Below are 16211 nucleotides of genomic sequence, written 5' to 3'. Positions count from 1 at the left end.
ATGACACAATGAAATATCAGCACCACAAAAGCTGAGATAGCGGTTGTGTGACTCACAGCTGCCTTCTAGAAACTAGAACAGTGACTGCACAGAGTAAATGTTCCATATACAGTTGCTCAATAAATATATGAAGAGAACCAAGAAGTAACAGACATATATATAGGCATACTTGAAAATTTAATAGTAAGGTCTAAAAGCATTTACAAGAAAGGAAAGTAGAAAATTATTGGAACAGAAGTATGCAAGGTTTCATGCCACCTAGGCTGAGAATTGGAACAATATCACTTCTACATTGTTTTGGGCAAAGCAAGTTACAAAGCCAACCTAGATTCAAAAGGTAGAGCAGAGAACTCCACCTTTTAGTAGGAGGAGCTAAAATATCACAGTGCAAATAAATATAGGGTGGAAGTGTAATGTGAAGACACAAGAGGGAAAGAATTGGAGCCATCTTTGTTAACAATCTACATATTATGCATTTTCTTAAGTCATTATTGAAATTTATGACCACAGGAGTCTGATTGCCATATCTGCTTCATGAAAATAAGCATAAATGTTTACAGCTTGATAAAGTGGCTTCTTTTAAATTAGTCAGACTGGATCATTTGAAGAGTCACTAAATGGCAGTCATAAGTATGGATGGGCATACAACATTATGAATTTATACAGTTCTTTTCTTTTTCAGGCTGAACTGCTAACTCTAGTAGCTACTATGCATACTGAGGTGTCACCATATATTTAATAGTGATTTTCCCCTCATCTCCCCAGAGATGTAATAAAGTAAAAATGCATCACTGCCAAACAAAAGTATTGGAATAGAAAATAAGAGGAAAAAAAAAATCCACAAGTCTGAAAGGAAAGAATTGATGAATTCAACTACTTTAAACTTTAAACTTTTGTTCATCAATCAAAAACATGAAAAAGATTTAAAAGGAAGCTGTAAAATGAAAGATATTTTCCATATATAACTAAAAAAGGATCACTGTTCAGAATACATAAAGAACTTCTGAGAATCCAGAGAATAAATAAATGAATGGGAAGATGGGCAAAATATTTTAATAGACAATTTATAAAGAGGGACAAACCTAAAAAGTCAACAAACATAAAAAGATATTTATTTTCAAATAAAAATCTTAATGATACACATTTCACACAACTCACATTAATAACAAAAATGGTGGCATAGGTAAACAATGGAGTATTCTATGACAGTGAAAAGGAAAGAACAAGAAAAATATGCAAAAGCATACAAGGGGAGATGCCTCCCAAAAAACAATTATTTTTTGGAGGGCAAGCCTCTTGTAATACAGGCTTCCCCTGCTTGATAGGTGTTCCAGGAACACATTGCATCAGTGTACCAGCTAGCATTGTGAGAGGTTATGTTCAGCTTCAGTGAACTTTCTTTGGTAATTCTTCAACGTACTTGCTCATTTCATGCTGGGTGATTTACAAGCACACCTGACTACACCACCCGAGTATTCAGCAGTCTTTAACCAAAAATAGCATGACCCCCATACCCCACCCTTCCTATTCACCCTATCTTGCCCTCAGCAACTTCTGTTTGTTCCCAGATGAAAAAAGTACTCAAAGGGAAATATTCTGACAATGTGGAAGAGATGAAACAAAAAACAGCAGAAGCATTAAAAGGCATCAAGATTAATGAATTAAAAAACTGCTTTGATCAGTGGAAAAAGCACCTCCTTAAGTGTACTGCAAAAAATGCAGAGTACTTTGAAGGTGACTGCAGTTTAAACATGTAAGAATAAATATACAATTTTTAATAAAGAAATTACAGGATTTTTTGGGTCTCCCCTCGTAGATGTATCACACATTCATGAGTTACAGAATTATACAGGCAGTATACTTGTATACATGTAGAATGTAAAAACATGTTAATTACCTTGACATAATTTAGTGATGCTTTTGTTAAAGTATAAAAGAATAAAAATTTCCAGGATAACTATGAGAAAGGGCCACAGAAATCTTAAACTGTTTAGGTAATATTTATTAAGTTGGGAAGTGGTTACATAAGTATTTTTCTTATTATTTGTTATACTTCTGTATATCTTAAAAATTTCATACTATTTTTAAAATCACCTAGCACTTATTACTAAGGAATGGGGGTAGTATTGATTCATTGTTTTATCCCTAGTGCCTAGAACACTAATTAATACACAAAAAGCATACATTAAATATTTAGTAGAAGATCAGATTGGATCCTTTCTCTGTCCTTCCCACTAAATTGATACAAATGTGCAGTGACAAAAAATTTATAACTAGTCTATTACATATCTATTAAAATTTTATAAATTTCTTACATTAAGTTTATGTATGCCTTATTGCCACATAACTGGCTTTAGTTGTTTCCTTTTAGGATCATAAAGGAAGACCTTCTGGCCAGGCATGGTGGCTCACATCTATAATCCCAGTACTTTGAGAGGCTGAGGTAAGAGGATTGCCTGAGTCCACAGGTTCGAGATCAGCCTGGGTAACTTAGAGAAACCTCATCTCTACAGTAAATCGAAAAATTAGCTGGGCATGGTGGTGCATGCCTATAGTCCCAGCTACTTAGAAGACTGAGGTGGAAGGATCACCTGAGCCCAGCAGGTCGAGGCTGCGTTGGCTGTGAGCATGCCACTGCTCTACCCCAGCCTGGGTGACAGAGTGAGACTCTGACTCAAAAAAAAAAAAAAAGACCTTCTTTAAGTAAAAATACTCATCATTTTATTTTCTTATATTCATTCTACTCATTCTATTAATCCCTGATTGTTACATTATTTCAGATTCAGATTTATACCAAGTAACACATAAACTATCCCTCTAAGCTTCAGGAAACAGACAGAGGAGACAAACACTATGTTCCCCCTCTGTGTAATATCTCAGTATAGAGTTGACTAGGCCAGGTGAGACCACAGCCCTTCACCCGAACATCAGCAGTCCCTTCTAGTACAGGGCATCTGAATACCAGTATGCCACAAGATGCATTCTCAACCAAAACCAGACCACATGAACACACAGCTAAAAAAATAACATTCTTTAAAAGCAAGATGTTTCAATAAGAAAATGTCATAAAGCATTAAGTATGATAAGTGGTTTCAAATATTAGAGTGATTTCTGCAATAAGAAAATAATTCCTCAAGGTCATTTGTGTAAAAATAATAAAGAACTTACAAATACACCTGTCTTGCTGCATTAGAAAAAAATTCAAATAGTATTGCTTCTAGTTTCACCAGTAAAGTAGTTTTTCTCAAAACTTCTACATGAGAAATAATCATATACAGAAGCATGGAAAAAAACTCTATTCTTATAAGGTATCCTATAAATAATGAAGATTCAGAAATAGATAAATCATGCTATGAAAGCTATAGTTTGAGAAGCACTGGAACTTGTGAGAAATAATGACATAGAAAAAGTGGCAACAATAATTGTATTTCATAAAGTTTGACACTAGGTCATTCACATAAAATAATATATTTACATATACAGATAGCTATGTGCTATGAAATATGAGGTATTAAATGTCAAACATAACTCCAATGATAATAATCACTAAGGGCAAATATTGCTTACCTACTGAATTAATGAGATAAATAAATGAAGAAAACTATGAAAATTTAAAAAATAATAATAATAATTAGGAAGGAGGGGAATAAGGAAAATGCATTTATCATTGGCTAAATAGAATCGTTTTCCAAAGAAAGAGCAATGCCAGTAGGTGGCTGGGCCTTCTCCAACCCTGATCTCCCTGAACGTCACCTCCACTAGCCTTTTTCCAATTCAAAAGTAAGTTAGGCAAGTTGTTTAATTTAACATTCTTGTAACAGATTAATACTAACAAAATAAAATGTTTGAGTCCAAACTCAAAAAGGTCACATTTGACTACCTGCCATATTCTTTGGTATTATTCGTTCCTTTGTACGTTAAAGCAGGACTACTGGAATTGATCGGTACCCTACCTCACTCTATAAATATACCCAACAACAAACCATTCTTGTATCAATGCTAAAAACACATAGTGAAAACATATATTCCCAGTTGAAATGAGAACTTGAAATAGATAATTTTTCAAAGTAAGATGAAGGTACTAGCCTTTTAATTTCTTCCATTTTCTTCACGTTCTAAAGATGAACACTTCACCAAAACAAGTAGTGGCAATCCCTCTTACCCATGGTTTTGCTTTCCAGGGTTTCAGTTTCCCATAGTCTGAAAATAGGTGAGTACAGAACAATAAGATATTTTGAAAAACACCAGGCTCAGTGGCTCAGCCTGTAATCCCAGCACTTTGGGAGGCTGAGGCCAGTGTATTGCCTTAGCCCGTGGATTTGAGAGCAGCCTAGGCAACTTGATGAGACTTCATCTCTACAATCAAAAAAAAAAAAGTAGTCAGGCATGGTCATGCACGCCTGTAGTTCCGGGTACTTGGAAGGCTGAGGCAAAAGGATCACCAGGGCCCAGCAGGTCCCCGCTGGGGTGGCCGTGAGCGTGCTACTGCCCTCCAGCCTGGGCGTTGAGGCTCCAACTCAAAAAAAAAAAAAAAAAAGAAAAAGAAAGATCACATTCACAAAACAATTACTACAGTCTATTGCTATAATTGTTCTATTTTATGATGGTTATTATTGTTAATCTCATTGTTATAAATTAAACTATATCATAGTCATGTATGCACAGGAAAAAAATTATTTGCATATAGAGTCTGATACTATCTGTGGTTTCAGGCATCCACTGGGGGTCCTGGAAACAATCCCACTTGTGGATAAGGGACAACTCCTATATAGTAAAAAAAAAAAGATACTAATTTCTTCAGCATCAGTTATTCCTTCCTATTAGGTACAAGCACCTGATGTTTCTTTGGTATTTATTTTCTCTCTCTTTTTCAAACATTACAATTAGATACCCAGTTTTGGAGATACCATGACTACTCTAAAACAACCAACATAGTTCTTCCCCTTATCCAGTGTAAATAGTTTAGAGATGATTACATGACATAATTCAGGCGAAAGAGAACACAAGAATTGCTGGTATGTGTGCAATTAAGAGATTTCTGCTTTTCTGCTCTTCAGCAGAAAGATGTGTTGAGCTGGCAGCCACTCCACTACACAAGAGGACAGCTTAGAGCTACCAGGGATTCACAATGTGGCATCTAAGGATGACGCTGAAACTGCATATCAAAGAAAGAAACAGAAGAAACTGAGTACCTGGAGACTGTTTCAGTAGCCCCACTGAGCCTCAGGAAAGCCTAATCCACCTTTATCCTTTCAGTTATATGAAACATTATATAACCTTCACTTTATTTTTTGTTACTGAAGCCAATTGATTTCTACTGCATACAACACAGAGTCCTTACTACCAGCCTTCTCACAAATGAAAAAAATATTCATTTATATGGTATTGCTTAAGCATAAGACACCTAGTGAATGATTTTTTTCTTCATTTTAATGATTTATATGAATTTAGACACAAAAATTACTACTAAGTGGGTTATTATTTAGGTTTGTACCTGTCATGCACAGGTACAAATCCAAGAATTTAAACAATTTAAAGTTTAAAATCTAAGAATTTTAAAAATATATATACATTGGGAAGTCAGAGGAAGATAAACATTGAATAGAGTGTAAAGTTATAGAATGGGAAAGCAATGGTCCCTAAAGTGATATATTGGCCTGGTATTAGCAAAACAGTTGTTATCAGGTTGGGTAATGAACTTATGCTAATAAAGAACACAATTCCAATTGTGTTCTACCTTACTCAGCTATTTAAGCACTGATAGGAGTTTATAATGTTGTGTGATTTTACCATAAAACATAGAGCATTAACAACTTAGGGTTTTATACCTAGGACCCAAAATGTCCTAGGATATAACTTCAAAATAGGCAGAGTCAACTATAAACTAAATGAAATAGGGACCAAGATGCATGTTTTATATATGACACACACACACATGCACATGCACAGATATATATTATGAGAAAGACAGAATTTAAGAATAACCCTGTAATCCAAAGAAGATAATATTTTTCCACATGAAACAAGAGATCTGCCAGAAAGTTTTTTTAAGACACCATAATAAGGCTGGGCACAGTGGCTCATACTTGTAATCCCATTTGGGAAGAGGAGACAAGAGGATTGCCTGAGCCCAGGGATTAGAAACCAGACTGGGCAACTTGACAAAGTCCTCATTTCTACAATAAGTCGAAAAGTAGTTGGGCATGGTGGTACACTCCTGGAGTTCCAGCTACTTGGAAAGTTGAAGTGGAAGAATCGCCTAAGCCCAGCAGGTGGAAGCTTCAGTGGCCGTGAGCGTACCACTGCACTTCAACCTGGGTGTCAAAGTAAGACTCCAACTCAAAAAAAATAAAAAAAGATGATATCTCCCATTATATTTGGTTATTCTCTACATAAAGAGATAAGCAAGTTATTATTATCACTGTGAAATAGAAATTAAATTTTAAAATGGTCACTCGGTGTGCTAGGGCAGCAAGGCTACCATGCCAACTGCAATCGACTGCGAAGAGAGCTATCCGCTCAGAAAACTGTTGATTGACTACATTAACTTCTCAGTACATGGGAGTGACTGAAAAACAGAAAGTTGCAGCGTTGAAATAGAAAACCTATAATAATAACAAAAACAATAAAAAATTGAATTGAAAAGATGCAATAATAACAGATTGAATAATAATTTCAGTAATAACGAATTGAAATAATTCACAATAATCAAGGAAATTCCAGGAGTTCATATTAAAATGATGGGTGCCCTAAGGTCTAAGAAAACAAAATGTGAAAGCAAATAGCAAAAGTGAAGAAAGATGAAGAAATATACAAGTAAGGTAATTTAATCTTCATTGTCTATATAAACATTCATCAGGTTTGAAGGAACTGAAGAATGGAAAGAGGAAAACTTATCTAAACAGGAGTTCTTTACATAGTGCTAATCAAGGAGCAAATTAATCAAAGAAGCACAAATCAAACACACACATACATAGCCAAAAATTTTTGTCTGGAAAATTCTTGTCTATCACTTTGGGAAAATAGAATCCTTCAGGCAGGAAAAGAAAGCTCAAGGTTCCTTGATTATAGGGAAATTGACTTCTGCATTCTCAGTCACTAGGATATTAAGAGCATGTAACAAAGAGCCAATAGAAGTTTGATGGATACACAAGTGATGGCAAAATTAAAACCATCTCTCTTCTTATGAGAATCACAGTACATTTCCCTGAAATATAAATTCATGTAAACCAGAAAATAAATCTAACACAGAAAAGAAACTCTGATATTACTTTTTCAGATATTATATACTACTGCTGCCTCAAGGAAATTAACTAACGTATTTCTTTTAGGACACAATACAGATTCTTAAAATGGTAAGAAATACTAGTGCTTAATATGCAATTAAGTAACTTTTTTGTTTACTTCAATTTATTATAAAGATGTGGGTTACAAGTCAAAATTAGGTACATGAGTAACCTATGTGCAGGTGAAGTTTGGGCCTCCAACTGGTTCTCATTCCCTGGTTTAGGACCAGGTACCCTATGTGTTGTTATGTTCCCCTCCTACCATTTCTCCCCTGGAGTGTCCCATGACTGCCGATCTCTCCCTTGTGCTATGGCGATTAATGTTCAGGTTCTACTTTTCAGTGAGAATATGTGGTATTTGGTTCACTGTATCTGTGATAGATCACTAAGTATGATTGTTTCCAACTCCATCCAATTTGCTACAAAGTCCATGATTTTGTTCTTCTTTATGACTGCATAGCATTCCATCATGTATATGTACCACATTTTATGTATTCGACCTACCTTTGATGGACAGTAGGGTTGGTTCCATTTTTTGATAGTGTGAATAGTGCAGCAATAAACATGTGTGCAGTTGTCTTTATTGTAGAACGATTTGTGTTCCTCTAGGTATATTCCCAGAAGGGGGATTGCTGGATCATATGAAAGGTCAATTTCTAGTTTCTTTAGAAATTGCCACACTGTTTTTCATAGAGGTTGGACTAGTTTGCACTCCCACTGGCAGTGCTGAAGAGTCCCCTTTTCTCTGCACCCATGCCAGCATCTTTTCTTTTTTTATTTATTATTCATGGCCATCCTTACTGGAGTTAGGTAGTATCTCAGTGTGGTTTTGATTTACACTTCTCTGATAATTAGTGAAGCTGAGCATTTTTCGTGTATCTGTTGGCTGCTCGTATGTCTTCTTTTGAGAAGTGTCTACTCATATCCTTGGCCCATTTTTGGATAGGGCTGTTGGTTTGTTTCTGTTTTTGTTTTTGTTTTCCTTTCAGCTCATTTGAGTTACTTGTAGATCCTGGATCTTAGGCCTTTGTCAGATACACAGTTGGCAAATACTTTTTCCCATTCTGTGGACTGTCTTCCTGCTTTCTTGATTTTTTTTTTGGCTGTGTAAAAGCTTTTCAGTTTAATGAGGTCCCACTTGTCTACCTTATCTTTTATAGCATATGCTTTTGGGGATTTCATCAGGAATTGGTTACCTACTTCAATGTGCATAAGAGTGTTTCCTGTGTTTTCTTCTAGGGTTGTTATAGTTTCAGGTTTTACATTTAGGTCTTTAATCAATTTAGAGTTAATTTTTGTATATGGTGATAGTTAGGCAGGGGTCCTGTTTCATTCTTCTGCATGTGGTCAGTCAATTTTCCCAGGACCATTTGCTAAATAAGGTTTCCTCTCCCCAGTGGTTGCTATTGATGGCTTTATTGAAGATGAGTTGGTTGAGAGATTGAGTCTTTGCTTTCTGAATCTCTGTCCTGTTCCATTGGTCTATATGCCTATTCTTGTACCACTACCAGGCTATTTTGATTACTGAGTTTAAAGTCTGGAAGTGTGACACCTCCTGTTTTGTTCCTTTTGCTGAGAATTGTTTTGGCTATTTGTGCTCTTTTTTTGTTTTCATATGAATTTTTGTGCTGGCATTTCCAGTTCCGAGAAGAATGATGGTGGTAATTTGATGGGTATTTTGTTGACTCTGTAGACTGCCTCGGGTACAATGGACATCTTGACAATATTGATTCTTACAATCCGTGAACAATGTTTTTCCATTTGTTTGTGTAATCTTTGATTTATATGGGCAGTGTTTTGTAGTTCTCATCGTAAAGGTCTTTCACTTCTCTGGTTAGATGGATACCAAGGTATTTCATTTTTCTGAGGCTATTGTGAATGGGATTATGCTTTTTATTTGTTTCTCTGCCTGTTTGCTGCTGGTGTATATAAATGCAACCATCTTTTGTATGTTGATTTTGTACCTTGAAACTTTCCCAAAGTCATTTATCAGTGCAAGGAGGTTTTTGATGGGCTCCCTAGGGTTTTCTAGGTATAGGATCATATCATCTGTAAAAAGGGATAGCTTAACTTCCTCTTTCCTATTGGATATCCCTGATTTCCTTCTCTTACCTGATTGCTCTGGTTAGGACTTCCAGCACTATGGTAAACAGGAGGGGTGAGAGTGAGAGTCTTGTTTCCATTTTAGGGAGGAATGCTTCCAACTTCTGTTCATTGAGCAATATGTTGGCTGTGGGTTTATTGTAGATGCTCCTCCTATGCCTATGTGTTCAAGAATTTTTACCAAGAAGGGATGCTGGGCTTTGCTGAAAGCTTTTTCTGCATCTAATGATATAATTGTGTGGTTCTTATTTTTACATCTGTTAATGTATTGAATTACATTTATGGCCTTTCAGATGCTGAACCACTCCTGCATTCCAAGAATGAAATGTATTTGATCATAGTGGATGAATTTTGAGATGTGTTATTGGATCCAATTTGCTAGACTCTTATTGAGAACTTTTACATCTATGTTTAAAATACATTAATGCTAACAAAAGTAACACCCAATAAGACAAATTGTAATATAAATGTATACTGACGTTAAAGAATGCAGTCATATAAAGTATTGCATTCAAAATTCAGAATATTTTTTAATGAGTTTTATTTCTTAAGGAAAAAACTTTTGTCAGGGTAACAACTAATATCAGAAATTATCAAAAAATTTGTAATACATTGTTTTCAGAACATGCCCTAAAATGATGATTCAGCTCAATTTTCTATACTACTGACATCTATAGCTAGAGCAAACACAACATATGTGCTTATTAAATATAATCCTAATCACATTAAAATAATAAATCCTCTAAAAGAGATAGTTTATGTTCAGTGTGGTATATTTATGTATTTTTTAAAGAAAAAAAGGCTCAAACATAAATATTTTATGGTAAATATTTAGTTGAGCCAAAAATTTTATTATTAGATTAATCAATTTTATTAATATATGGATTTGTATATATGTATTAATATATGGTTTGTATCTGTCATGTTATTAAAGTCTACCTTATGAGCACTCAAATATTTTATTATTAGAATAATAAAATAATTTTACTTTATAAAATTATTCAGTCTACCTTATCACTGTTAAAATATTAAGCTATTAGATTTATTTTATTTATTTATTTTTTCACTCTGTTGCCCAGGCTGGAGTGCAATGGCATGCTCACGGCCACCGCAGTCTTGACCTAATGGACTCAGGCAATCCTTCCACTTCAGTCTTCCAAGTAGCTGGTGGAACTACAGGCATGCACCACCATGCCAGGCTAATTTTTTGATTTATTGTTGAAATGAGATATCGCCAAGTTGCCCAGGCTAGTCTCGAAGCTGTGGGCTCAGGAAATCCTCTCACCCTGGCTCCCAAAGTGCTGGGATTATAGGCATGAGCCACCACACCCAGCCAAAGTTATTAGTCTTAAGCTGTAAGCTCCATTAAGTTACCCACTGTGCTCACTACTGTACCACTACTGTATACTTAGGACAAAACTCAACACAATGTATAGCAAGTAATAAACATTAAACAACAAATAAAGTCACTTCTGAAGGTATAGTGCATAGGATAAATTATCTCCCTAGGCAATGGATCAGCAAACTTTTTCTGGAAAAGGACAGATATTATTTCTTTTAGGTTCTACACGACATAAACTACAAAACTCTACCTTTGTAGTTTGAAATCATCTGTAGACAAGAAATAAATGAATGGGAATGGCTGTTTCAATAATTGAACTTCTTATAATTTTCATATGCAACAAAGTTATTTGACTTACTTGTAATTTTCGTATATTACAAAATGTTATTCTTCTTTTGAATTTTTTTCAACTATTTAAAAATGTAAAGACCATTCTAAGCTTGCCAGAGGTATAAGAACAGACAGGACAGATCTGGCCTATGGATTGTAATTTACAAATCAACCCCTGTTCTAGGCTTACAATTAGTTGTTGTGATTATGCCACTATACCCTAGATGTAAGCAAGAAATTTAACATAAGGAAAAAGTTTCATATTTAAAAAAAAACTCTCTGAACCTAATAGTCCCATCTATAATGGAACTTATATGTAAACTAAAATTGCTGTTTAGATGATATGAGCTTATGCAGTGAAAAGTACATATCAAATGCTCACCTCAGAGATTGGAAAGAATCTCTAGAAACATCAGACGCTACAACAGACCACCTTCCATCAAAGTTTACTAGAGTGAACAAAATACTGTAAATATTCTCCCAAGAACTTTGTGTTGATGTTTACCAAATTATTTTTTTTTTTGACAACTTAAATAAATTATCACAATGCAATGAGCGTCAATAATCAACTTAATTTCAAAAGACCAATGCAAAAGCCATTAGAGTGTCATTCCTGATTACTTTACTTACTGTTTGCCAATAATTTAAATACTATAGGTTAATGACTTCTTAAATTTTACTTACATAAAACCTATCAAGTTATACTGTGCTGACTCCTCTAAAACTCTTTAATGGGAAAGAAAATACCTCCTCTGAAAAAAAAATTATAAAAACATATTAATCGGTATTTCATGTACTATATCCAGAGAGACACTTGGCCTCATAAAACAAGAAGTAAGGCATTTAGTCTGGTGAAAACATTCCCAAGTTTGCTATTAGTTATTCATTTTAGGTCAAGTCATTTAGTGCCCATCCATCTACCCAGCACAGAAAATACCTGTTCAAATTACCCTGCAAAGATTTTATGAGGCTCTGAGACATCTACTGTAACTTTATGGACTGAGTTTATAAGGTTAAGAATTCATAAATGCTATTTCCTCTTAGGTACTATGCACACCAATTTTGAAAATTTATTTCCAGTGACTTGCATATAGCCTCTCACCTAGTATAAATACAATGTATATACAGATAATAAAACCTAAAATTATTTTTAATAAACTAAGATTTTTTTCCAACAAAACAGAGTTCAATTTTCTGAGAAACCAGACAAGTATCTTAAAAGTATCTAATCTTAAAAGTATCTAATCTTAAAATTGTATTCTATTAACAATTAACTGTCTTTCTCACTTAAAGTAATAACAATAAGAATTAACATTTGAGTATATTTTGTTATATGAGATGTTAATCACTTTATATGAATTATGCTCTTGAATCCTTACAATAATCTTATACGGTAAGTATAATTATCACATTTTAAAATATTCAGACTGAAGTTTCAAGAGATTAAATGACTTGCCCAAGGTCATACAGCTGATAGGGATGTTGCATGGAATCTGAACCTACCATGCTTTGTACTTCACCCTCTTAATTAAACTTTTGGTATTTGGACACAATTAAACAGAAAAAACATCTTTATAATTTATACTGAGCCTTTATTTATGTATTCATCTTTTAGCAGTTAGACAGACATGATGACTCCTCCTGACTGTGCTTCTTCCATGGCAGCCGAAAGCCCAGAAATTCTCACAGCTTTCACAGTTGGTGGGAAATGGGCAATGAATGCTTAGCTATCCCTCTCTCCCTTTTTTTATCTGCTTCTCCAACTCATTATATGATGATTATATTCATGACATGGGTCACTTTCTTTTGCTATTAAACAAACAGTATGATCAACATATCTGTGGTTAAATGTTTATTTATAGAACTGAATTCTAGAAATAAAATCACTGGGGAAATTATAAGAATACTTTTAGTTTCCTTGATATATACTGCCAGAGTACTTTCTAAGAAAAATGTAAAAATGCATATTTCTATTAGTAGTACATGAGGATGAAGAGTTTCCTCTTTTAAAATATAAGTGTAAAAAAGATATTAAATCATGCATGCCTTAATGTGATTTAACTTCATTGATTTACTTGCTACTTAATGGCAAACAGACATCAGTTTCATTAAGGGAAAGATGATTTCCATCAGAGAAGAGGGAAAGACAAATTTAAGATAATTTTGGAGTGTGCAGCTAGAATGGGACTGGAAGTGGTTTGTCCAATTGAGGACTGAGTAGCTAGAGGACAATATGAAAAGAAATGGATACCTTTGGAGGAAAAAAGAATTGTCAATCAGCAGGGTAAAGAAAAGGAGGTAAGAAGAATCAAAGACTATCTTTGAAGTTGGCTCTGAAAACATTAAATACAATTTCCTAGCTCTTCATATTACAATACTGATATGGGTATTCTTTAAAAAGTAAGCAATATGAGTTTTACCAGGTTGTAAAATTTTAGCTCCCACACATTTTATTTTTCCTATTCATTGCTGAAGTGGTCTTTCTTCTTGCCTATATGCAAGATATACACTTAAAAATATATTTGGGGGATATTTTCAAAAGTCTTGGAAAAAATGAATATATTCAATTTTTAATAATGAAATTCCATAACCATTCATTAAACTGAATTGACCGGAGCACTATAATTAGAAACTGCTTGCCAGATTAAGGGCACAGCAGGCATAGAGTAAAATGACATGTACTCTGGATAATCAAAGATACAGATCTAAAATTAGGTCAAACTATTTCTCAAATTTGCTAAGAAGGGGAATAGTTAGATAAAGTCAACCAGAATCTAAAAGATCTGTGCTCCTCTATACAGCCTTGATACAGGTATGAAAATTGTCTTTTTATCTGCAGAGATGTATATAATCACAAAATGACCAATTCCTACTTTCTTTATTGTATAAAGCATACTGCGGTAAATTGTTCCTTCAATTTTATTTACCAGCCTTCTACAAACATTTATACTTTTCAAACTAAAGAGACTTTTTCTAGTTATCAAATGATCGCCTACATGGAACAATTTCTTCAGCAAGAATGTCACATGATTAAACTCTTAAAAACTCTAAGTAAGAAGTTGCCTAATATAATCTAGTATTCTCTTTCTGCTTTACTAGATGCTGAACAAGGCAAAAAAGAAACACAATTTAACCTTGTAACAATTCTCCATTTGATCCCAAACATAAAGAGACATTCCAATCTATTGTAATCTTCTCTGTTCTATGTGTTGTAAAATAACCTTTCCTTTCAACATGGCACTGAACGAAAGCTAGAGCATTTCAAACAAGAAAGTCACCGCTCTGTTAATGGAAGTCAAATATCTTTTTAGAACAGTATAGGGTCTTAAATGATGACTTCCTTGCTAAAAGAAGAGCCAGAATTCTAGGTGGGAGAGGGTACAGAAAACTTAACATGGCAGGCTTGAGACTGCTATCTTTAAAAAGCTCTGCTTGCAAGACTGGCCCTTGACTGACATTTGGGAGCTTGAATGGTAAATACTTCTAAACACAGACATAAAATTTCTCTAAATGATAAGAGTGGCTTACTGTGCCTAGGCTGTTTGTTCTACCAATGTGTTTTATGAAGAGAACCTACTTTCTTTCCTTCTGAAACTCTGGATTTTTGGTATATGCCATGTAGAAGGTATGGGTGCCTATATAACCCATCCCCCATAAAATTTTGGCTACTGGGTCTCAAATGAGCTTCCTTGGTGACACCTCTCAATTGTGGTAGCAATTTAATTAGGCACATCCTATGTGACTCCACTAGAAGAGGACTTAGTTGGAACTGGTGACAGGTTTTCTCTAGGCTGTGCTCCAGGCACCTTTTCCCTTTGCTAATTTTGTTTTGTGTAATTCTGCTGCAATAAATCATGGCCATGAAAATGACTATAGGTTGAATCCTGAGTCCTCTCTGTGAATTATCACACCTGGGGTAGTCTTGCGGACCCATGAAACAAAGAGATGGAGATATTCTTCCTCATGGAGGATGCTTAAATAAGTTTCTATTTTACGATGTTCTTGTAAGCTTGCAGACCCAAAAAGCTGCTCTTTGTCAGGTACCATTCCTTCACAATCACTTTGAATATGCCAAGGAAGGAAAGAGCTCCCACCAGACTCTCTACCAAGTCTCCTCAGAAAGGAAAGGATATAGGTGGGGTTGGAGTTAGTATATTGAAAGTAGTTTTGGTGGGTATTGTCACTCAATTACCTAGCACTAAGTAGAAATATAAAATAAAATAAAATAAAAGTTAAATACTCATACAGAGAAAGGAGATCATACAATTGCTTCAGCATATGAATCTAATCCTCACTTTATTTTGAGAAAACTCACCCATTAAACTAGAGAATTATGGCACAGTATTTAGAAAGCAGCATGAATTCTAAGAACAGATGGCCTGTCTGAATCCCACTTCAGCCATTACCTGGCAGTGTAACCTTGAACAAGTCACTCAATCTCTTTGTACGTCCACTATCTTTAAAATGTAGATAATAACAATTCTAACCCAATAAAGTCTGTCACAGAGGTTAAATGAATTCATAAATAAAAATACATATAAAAGTATCTGGCACACTATAAGCACTAAAAATTTTCCTGTTTTTTGTTTTTAGGTTGTCATAATTAATTTATTGTCTTGAGGGCACTTTTCTAATCTTTTATTTTTTAGAGTAGTCTTAGGTTCACAGCAAAATTGAGGGAGGTATAAAGATATCCCATATACCCCACCCCTCACCATTCATAGATCACCTCCCCATTATCAACAACCTATACCAGAGTGGCACATTTGTTATAATTCATGAGCCTGCACTGACATATCATAGTCACCATAGTTCACATTAGGGTTAACTCTTGGCCTTCTACATTCAATAGGTTTGGACAAATGAATAATGACATAAAACCACCATTACAAGGTGATACAGCATATTTTCACTGCCCCCCCCAAAAAAAACTTCTATTATTTTCCACAATGTGCTTGATTACATTTTTTTCTTATAGGTTTTTACAGTTAGAGAAAGTGTGTATAGCTCTCTTGAAAAGCTTCTGAAGAAGTAAAACACACTTATAAGCATCCAATTAACTTTAGCCTAGTTGAAAACCAATATGCTAGAATAGATGCTGGTGGGTAAAGATTAGGTGTTCTGAGAAATTTAGAACATTTGAGAAGTAC

The sequence above is a fragment of the Carlito syrichta genome, unplaced genomic scaffold (assembly GCF_000164805.1).
Source record: "Carlito syrichta isolate Samal-C Ts95f unplaced genomic scaffold, Tarsius_syrichta-2.0.1 Scaffold314683, whole genome shotgun sequence".
Lineage (NCBI taxonomy): Eukaryota > Metazoa > Chordata > Mammalia > Primates > Tarsiidae > Carlito > Carlito syrichta.
The sequence above is the reverse complement of the archived record's forward strand: the minus strand, read 5'-3'. Positions refer to the sequence as shown.